Genomic DNA, 8,269 nt, shown 5'->3' with positions numbered 1-8,269 from the left:
ATGGGGTACCACAACTGGGCGAGGTTCTTTCATGGAAAACTGTGTCTGGCACGCTTGTTGCCTCAAACACTTTGTACCCCATGGGAACTGTAGACCCTAGTGACCATTAGGGACCACTTGTCCGTGTCTAGACTTCATACCCGTGAGATTGGGGTGGGACAGGAAACCTTGACTCCTACATACCTTGGCTTCTTCATATTTGAGGTTGGACCTTTATTTGGTCTGTTCTCCTGGTGCTTGATATTCTGGTATTCAAAAAGGGCGTCGAACCTTTGATCCTGTGACATTTGGCCTGTACAGAGGTTTCATATCAGTTATTTAGAGGATTGTACATGCTACTAAGATTATATGGACCTCGATTCCGTGCTTTTGCATTGCATAACATCATTGCTTTATCCACTTCATTTATGGGGGATCCTAAAGCCTATTTCCAAGAAAAAAAATAAAAAAAAGGAAATAGAAAAGCAAAAAAGAAAAGAAAAGATACTCTATACAAAAAAAAGAAGCCTTGATTCCGAAAAAATAAAAGAAAAAGAAAAAGTGTGAAAAGACTTTAGGATTCTCCATAAACGAACACATTGCATTCACACTATCATGCATTTCATGGTTCTCTCAGAAGCTTATGGGGCCCTTTATGTTCAAATTATGACTTCATCAACAAAGTTGACTTCTCACCGCTATGTGCCCGAAAGCTGACATTGGAACAACTCTGTGGGGTTTTGATTGAGATGAGAACATAAATGGAGACTGACGTGAATTAGTGTGTGGAGGTATTCAAGCCTTTTCTCTTTGACAAGAAGAATCGAGACAAGTTCCTCAGAGGTCAAAATGCAGATGTTAGTCTCACCCCATGAAAAGGTCTTACGAATCAGAATGTTTGAAGTAATGTTCTTGGTAAGGAGAATTCACATCATTGAAGTCTTCAGGTTCCCGATTAGTGACATTGGCAAAAGGTTCCACTCCTTGGAGTTAAGTTTGGAAGCCATAAAAAGGTCGTGACTCCATTGATTTATACTTTGTTGGTTTGTGCCTGATTTCAAAAAGAAAACTGCAAGGGTCATTTACTCTCACTCCGAATGGTTTGGATATTGAAGCCAAATTGGTAATCATCTCTCTTACATGTGTGGAAGTTGCGTGGGGCTCCCGATCGAGGGATAAGCAAGACGTATTCTTATCTTGAGCATTGCGCCATATTGCATTGCTCGAATCCCCTAAAGCATTACAAATTCCTAGGTGATTTCGTCAGAATCTTCTTCCAAGTGGTAATCAAGAGTGCTCTACACAATGCTTCTCATTCTCAAGTTGCTTCCCCGTTTGTCAGAATTTCAATTGGTTAAGATTCGAGTATTGGGTCCTCTTCACCACAAATAGATTTCTTCAGTTTGATGACCATACAAGATTCCTTCCATTTATGATGGAGATTACTATTCCAACATATATGTTTGGGGCTCCCGATTGAGGGATAAGCAAGACGTACTCTTATCTTGAGCATTGCATCACTCGCATTGCTCGAATCCCTAAAGCAAGGCAAAAGTTTACAACTCATGGGTGACTTTGTTGGAGTTCTCTTTTGAAGTAATCTGAAGTGTTTGGAAGGAACTGCACAAAGTATTCAAGAGCAATAAGTCCAGACGGAGTCAAGTCTCCTCAACAATGGCAGCCATTCAGTTCTTCATTGCATTCTCATTCGTAACATTTCATTGTTTGTTTAAGCATTTATAGCATGTAAAAACTTGTTAATTTCTGAATGAAAATCATAATACATTGTTTATGTTTGTCTTGAAGAAACCCATTCGTTATCACTCATAAAATGATTCGCTCGCATACGATACGAACTTCACTAATCGCTTGCTTTGGCAAGAAGCTGAGGGAGAATGATGAAAAATAAAAATGCAAAATCTCCAATCGTGTGTTTCTGAATAAAACCCTACTGAGGATGTACAGGCATTATTTCAAATCCCCAAACACCGGAGATATAAGGGAGATAGACCCTCGTCAACCCCTTTGAGCCTTGAAGTAGGAGCTTTCTTTTCTAATCTCAAAAACCCTTATCTTAACCTTGGGGCAGGGTAGTGTTCATTTAACTTGATCGAGTGTTCAAAACTCACCAGAAGGGCATGCATCTAAGGATACAATAATGGTTATCCTCCAAAAGGTTGAGGAATGTCAAAACCGCAATGATTATCCTTATTCCATCAAGAGATCAAGAGATGACGATACCACAATGGTAATCCTTCATCAAATCAAAGGAGTGAGGCAGTCGCAATCACCTCCAACGAATCAAAGACTATGCGAGGTCACACGACTTGTTCAAAAAAAAAGAAGAGAGCAAAAAAAAAAGATGGCGAAAAAATAATGAAAATAAAAGATGAAAAGAAAATGACAAAAGAAAAAAACGATGAAATTGCCAAGCAAGAACAAAGTCGTGTGATCATGAATCAGAAGAATAAAAGGTGAGCGACCTCCATGTCCAAAGAACCTCATTGATTCCTCAACCATTTCAAAATTCCTTGTGAGGGATGAACACTCGTATCAAGCTAAATTGGACATAGGATTGGAGAACATCACGAAGGGGGTGGGTACAAATAATTTTGAGCCTAAATATCCTTTGTTTCTTTAAACCGTGAACCCGGCCAAGTTACAACCCTTAAAAGTCCTAATTGAAGTAGGGTTTATCTTGAAAGCGCACCCCGAAGAGATAGCTTTTAACTGACTCCCAATGAAGCGAGACTCATATCCATGTTGGTATCGTACGTTTGCTTTATCTTCCATATGCAAAAATCGAGGTTGTGTCAACCAGTGATCCATTCACAAGAGGTCGCAACCTCATTTCAATAAAAAGTTTCTTTAAACTTCAAGACTAACATAGGCTTTGCATTAGAATTATCATTCTTATAATTAACATTCTTTTGCATACAAAATATGTGCTTAACATTAAATAAATTTCAAGATGAGAATCAGTAAGTAACTTGATCATGTCAAAATACAAGAGACTTGAGAACTCTGAGGAGTAAAAGCTAATCATTTCAAATGTTGACTATCGAGGGGCAGGTTCTCTAAAAACTCCGTTGGGCATGAACAGTTAATGCTTCCCTGATTACCTTGAAGGGAAGAGTTTGAAGACTCCGTTGAGCGTGGTAAAGTTGTTTCCATGTTTGTTTGACTTCAAAACAACGAAGGCTTGAGGATTCTAGTAAGATGTACCCAATCTGGGGCAATCATGTCGATAAATCTCTTCAAGCTTTGGTCAATCTGGGGCAATCATGTCAAGGAATCTCTCTCAAGTTCAACCAATCTGGGGCAGTTACGTCGAGATTGGACAAATCTCTCCAAGGATCCTTTAGGGAAAATTCCTTCATGGGTCGTGAAACTTGGGGCACTATCTTATGAGTTGTATCATTTCTCCCCAATCATAGGAGTTCTCTTCTCCTAGAAAAGTATCTCCCCAAGCATAGGAGTTTATTTCTCCTGAGAGTTTGTCTCATTCCTCAAGCATAGGAGTTTATTTCTCCTAGGAGTTGTTCTACTTCTCTAATCAAGGCTCCTTACCTGGATTTCTCATCCCAACATGGTGAATCGAGGGAATCTCCTCAAGCTGAAAATCCTCCAAACAGTGGCACATGGTGAGAAGTCAGAAATCATTCTTCAAGTCAAAGAAAAGTGCATCTTACAGATCAAAGTCCAATATCTATTGGCACCTCCACATGGTCCTTAACACTGAGGGGGTTCTCCCTGGTGTTTACATCGCTAATGCCTTTATTTGGCACTCTGCATATAGCGTTCACTGCATATAACATTGCATCCTCAAAAGCATAGCATATCCGTCAAAGTGGATCATTACGCCATAGAAAAATTCAAACATGCATACAAAGCATAAGCCAAATAATACAAATCATCACTCAATCAAGCCAATGGCGCGTCCCCACAGAAGTTGTCATCCGTATAAACTGCACTTGATATCTTCTACTCCATTACAAACCTCCTCCAGCCATGGTGCCGATACCTGGTGTCCTCAACCCCAAAAGAAATCTCCCCAATATGGATCGGATGCAATGTCTTTCTTCGTCAGAATCGTTGTCTCCGAGGTTATTTCCCGTGTTCCGCGCGAAGATTAGAGTGCGAATGAGGGTGGGCATTCAACCCATCTCATTTTTCAATCGTTTGAATAACCATACTTGGTGTGTGGCAATTCGAACGATTGCCACTCTTGAAGAGCTACACCCCGCCTTTTGCCTGAGGGATTAATGTAGTTCTTATGCTTCGTAAGCATCCATATTCCCGTAATCCCCAGTGGTTACTATCGCCTTCTTGCCGAGTCTAGTCGTCTCTAGTCTTGTCTTGGTTATTTCCCGTGTGCCGCGCGAAAATTAGAGTGCGAATGAGGATGGGCATTCAACCCATTTCATTTTTCGATCGTTTGAATAATCATACTTGGTGTGTGGCGATTCGAACGATTGCCACTCTTGAAGAGTTACACCCCGCCTTTGGCCTGAGGGATCAATGTAACTCTTATGCTTCGTAAGCATCAATATCCCCGTAATCCCCCGTGGTTACTGTCATCTTATTGCCGAGCCTAGTCGTCTCTAGTCTCCGTGATCCCTCCCTTCGTACGGGAAATTTTTTTAGATCCAACCCCTGTGTTGTGCATCCCTCGCCTCTCGTCCAGGCACACCATTTTCAAAACTAAATCCCAATCCCCTGTAAGTCCATTTACCAAGCTTCTCAAGCACTCGTATGTGTCATTCTTTCGATACTCGTCTGTATCTCCTTTTGATGCTCGTATGTGTCATTCTTTCGATACTCGTCTGTATCTCCTTTTGATGCTCGTATGTGTCATTCTTTCGATACTCGTCTATATCTCCTTTTGATGCTCGTATGTGTCATTCTTTCGATACTCGTCTGTATCTCCTTTTGATGCTCGTATGTGTCATTCTTTCGATACTCGTCTGTATCTCCTTTTGATGCTCGTATGTGTCATTCTTTCGATACTCGTCTGTATCTCCTTTTGATGCTCGTATGTGTCATTCTTTCGATACTCGTCTGTATCTCCTTTTGATGCTCGTATGTGTCATTCTTTCGATACTCGTCTGTATCTCCTTTTGATGCTCGTATGTGTCATTCTTTCGATACTCGTCTGTATCTCCTTTTGATGCTCGTATGTGTCATTCTTTCGGTACTCGTCTGTATCTCCTTTTGATGCTCGTATGTGTCATTCTTTCGATACTCGTCTGTATCTCCTTTTGATGCTCGTATGTGTCATTCTTTCGATACTCGTCTGTATCTCCTTTTGATGCTCGTATGTGTCATTCTTTCGATACTCGTCTGTATCTTCTTTTGATGCTCGTCTGTGTCATTCTTTCGATACTCGTCTGTATCTCCTTTTGATGCTCGTATGTGTCATTCTTTCGATACTCGTCTGTATCTCCTTTTGATGCTCGTATGTGTCATTCTTTCGATACTCGTCTGTATCTCTTTTGATGCTCGTCTGTGTCATTCTTTCGATACTCGTCTGTATCTCCTTTTGATGCTCGTCTGTGTCATTCTTTCGATACTCGTCTGTATCTCCTTTTGATGCTCGTCTGTGTCATTCTTTCGATACTCGTCTGTATCTTCTTTTGATGCTCGTCTGTGTCATTCTTTCGATACTCGTCTGTATCTCCTTTTGATGCTCGTCTGTGTCATTCTTTCTGTAGATGTTGTTGATTGGCTGTAATTTTTGGTAAAACTAATTGTGGTTCTATCATGTCAAAAACAGTGTCATGACATGCTTTCTGTTGTTTTGAAGTCCTTCATTATGCAGGCCTTTACCTGATGTCAGGGCCGATGTCATGACATTCGCAGCTGTTCGTTATTTTCTATTACTACTTATGATTGTATGATCTGATAAGACCTTATGCGCTATATTTGGTAATAATGGATTCTGATCTGTTTCAAGGACGTCTTGGATGATTGCTATTATGATTTCCTTGTGTAATGGAGATTTGTTTTAATTAGGGCAAAAACTATTTTGTGGATCCAAGGCCCAGTTGCTGTATTGTCTGAAGGCTATTTAATCCGTGCAGGTGCTGCTGTTGTCGTCAGGGGTTTTTGGTTGAGAAACTGTTAGAGCTCTTTTTGATTTAGGTTTCTTGTAAGCCAAACAATCATCATGATGATTGTCTTGGTCTAGGCGTTTTTGTTTTGAGTTGTAAGAAGTACTCAAAGCTTTTAAGCAAGAGTACTATTGTACTTGATCAAAGCTTTTAAGCAAGATCAAGTTGTGTTTTTGAAGAGTGTCTTCTTTTGTCATTCGTCTGTTAGTTCTTCATCACTGCTGTGATTGAGGGGGAGTGAGTAGGATCTCTGGTCTAAGTTGTTTAGATTGAAGTTGCATTGGGTAGATATTAAGTGAAAGGCGTAATATTGAGTTGTATTACCTTGAATTGATATTACTTATAGTGGACTTCCTCCCTGGCTTGGTATGCCCCCAGATGTAGGTGTGTTTGCACCGAACTGGGTTAACAATTTTCCTGTGTTGTTTTCTGTTTACACTTTATTCATTTGTTTAAAAACATTCAGATAGTGATGTCGTGACATCCTGTAAGACATCGCGTGTCTGAGTCCAGAATTTCAATTGGCATCAGAGCAGGCACCCTGCCTGTTTTTACTGGGTGAGATCTAGGGAAAGTATTTTCTGGTTCGATGGACAAAGAAGGTGGTGGATTTATAATGAGACCACCCATTCTGGATGGCTCTAATTATGATTATTGGAAACCTCTCATGGTGGCTTTTCTGAAATCCGTGAACAGCAAAGCATGGAGAGCTGTGAACAAAGGATGGGAACATCCTGTTATTACTGATAAAGATGGCAACAAAACTCTTAAACCAGAGGAAGATTGGGACAAAGATGAAGAGGCATTGGCGCTTGGCAACTCTAAAGCTCTAAATGCTTTATTCAATGGAATTGACAAAAATATATTCAGACTGGTTCACCAGTGTGAACTAGCCAAAGATGTCTGGGATATCCTAAAGACTACTCATGAGGGCACCCCCAAAGTGAAGATGTCAAGACTTCAACTGCTAACTACAAAATTTGAAAATCTAAGGATGAGGGATGATGAAAGTATTAAGGATTTTCATATGAATTTACTCGATATTGCTAATACCTCAGGAGCTTTGGGAGAAAAAATGTCTGATGAAAAGTTGGTGAGGAAAATCCTTAGATCCCTACCTAAGAGATTTGATATGAAAGTTACAGCTATTGAAGAGGCACAGGACATCAGCAAAATGAAGGTAGAAGAGTTAATTGGATCTCTTCAAACCTTTGAGATGGGAATCAGTGAAAATTCTGAAAAGAAGAACAAGAGCATAGCCTTTGTGTCCAACTCTCAAGAGGAAGTAGAGGAAAGTAGAGAAGAGAATCTATCTGAATCTATAGCTATGCTTGGCAAACAATTCAACAAAATTATAAGAAGAATGGATCAGAAGCCAAGACCTAATGTCAAGAACATCTCATCTGACATCAGTAGATCTTATGACTCTGGCAGAAGAGATAAACCAGAAGAAAAATACAATCACAGTAAGGGGATTCAATGTCATGAATGTGAAGGGTATGGACATATTAGAGCTGAATGCCCTACTTATCTCAAGAAACAAAAGAAAGGATTGTCAGTCTCCTGGTCTGATGAAGATTCTGAGAGTGATTTTGAAGAAGAATCAGCCAAACATGTCACAGCCCTTACTGGAGTTTGCAATTCTGATGAAGATGCTAGTGAAGATGAGCTAACCTTTGAAGAACTGGCAATGTCCTACAGAAAGCTGTGTATCAGAAGTGCTGAAGTATGTCAACAAGGTGAAAAGCAGAAGAAATACATAGCCCAGTTGGAAGCTAATAACAAAGAGCTTAATGAAACTATATCTGAACTGAATGGTGAAATTATCCTGCTACAATCCAAACTTGATCAGATGTCAAAATCAGTAAAAATGTTGAACAGTGGCACAGATATGTTGGAGGAGATCTTGCAGGTCGGAAAAAATTCAAGAGATATGTCTGGTATAGGATTTGTTGGTGCAAAGAAATATGTCCAAGATAGTAGCAGAACTAAACCTGAAGCTGAGATGTCGAAGCCGATGTCAAAACATGTGACTCAACATCACGAGAAAGGTGAAATGAAGAGAAAGTTTCAAAGATGGAGATGTCATTACTGTGGAAGATTTGGACACATTAAGCCTTTCTGCTTCAGACTATATGGATATCCAGATCAAGCTCCTTCTTACAAACCTAAGCAGA

Source organism: Vicia villosa, linkage group LG4 (assembly GCF_029867415.1).
Source record: "Vicia villosa cultivar HV-30 ecotype Madison, WI linkage group LG4, Vvil1.0, whole genome shotgun sequence".
Taxonomy (NCBI): domain Eukaryota; kingdom Viridiplantae; phylum Streptophyta; class Magnoliopsida; order Fabales; family Fabaceae; genus Vicia; species Vicia villosa.
Note: the sequence above shows the minus strand (reverse complement) of the source record.